The sequence below is a fragment of the Capsella rubella genome, unplaced genomic scaffold (genome assembly GCF_000375325.1).
Source record: "Capsella rubella cultivar Monte Gargano unplaced genomic scaffold, Caprub1_0 scaffold_4, whole genome shotgun sequence".
NCBI lineage: Eukaryota > Viridiplantae > Streptophyta > Magnoliopsida > Brassicales > Brassicaceae > Capsella > Capsella rubella.
Window position 1 is genome coordinate 3,712,590 of NW_006238920.1, and position 888 is coordinate 3,713,477.

At 33.2% G+C, this 888-nt stretch overlaps 1 pseudogene; it reads right to left on the reverse strand.

Annotated features, from left to right (window-relative positions):
- Window positions 1-513: 513 nt before the first annotated feature.
- The window catches only part of LOC17889167, a 4,951-nt pseudogene continuing 4,576 nt past the window's right edge, over window positions 514-888 (reverse strand).

Below are 888 nucleotides of genomic sequence, written 5' to 3' on the forward strand. Positions count from 1 at the left end.
AAAAAAGCCAAAAATCTTGGTATCTGGAATTTTGATTGTATTTCGTTTTCTTTTTTAAGTTCAGATTAAAGTGTTCATTGGAGATAATACTCGATGCAAACTGGATTCAGGTTATGATTTTGTTCACTCCAATATGATTTTGCAATTCTGAATTCATGAATTTTTTTTTCCAATGGTGAATTAATGTTAATCGTTTATTCATGGATGTGATCTTGTTGAATTCTGTTGAACTTGAGGTCTATAAGAACGCAACGTTGGTTTTAAGAGGTGATGGTCGTTACTTAAACGAAGAAGCTTCACATGTTTATTTCATTCTTTGTGTCTTTATACTTGTCTGCTGAAGTACTTTCATTTGTTGAAATAGTATTTCTTTATTTGTAAATAATTATTTAGTATAATTATAAAAAAAACAGAACGTTGGTGATTTTATAAATTTAGAACACTTGAAACATGATTACTTAACAGGAGAAAGATCTAATCGACAGTGCATGTCTACACCAAATTCAGAAAGACTTATTTGAAAACCACATTCATTGTTTGTGCTTGTGGTTTCCCTTCTTTATCAATAATCATCACTCTCAATCCTTTCTTTGAGGTCACCCTAGACAGCGCAACATATAATTGGCCATGAGAAAAAATAGGTCGAGGTAGATAAAGACCTACTTCTTCTAAAGATTTCCCTTGGCTCTTATTTATGTTCATTGTGAAAGCCACCGCTAATGGAAATTGTCGTCTTCGCATCCGGAATGGCAATTTAGTATCAGATGGCTTGATAAACACTTTTGGGATCAACACTCTATCTCCCACTATATCACCAGTAATGACTCTTGCTTCTAAGACATTATTACCCATTTGGGTAATTTGCAATCTAGTGTCGTTGCATAACCC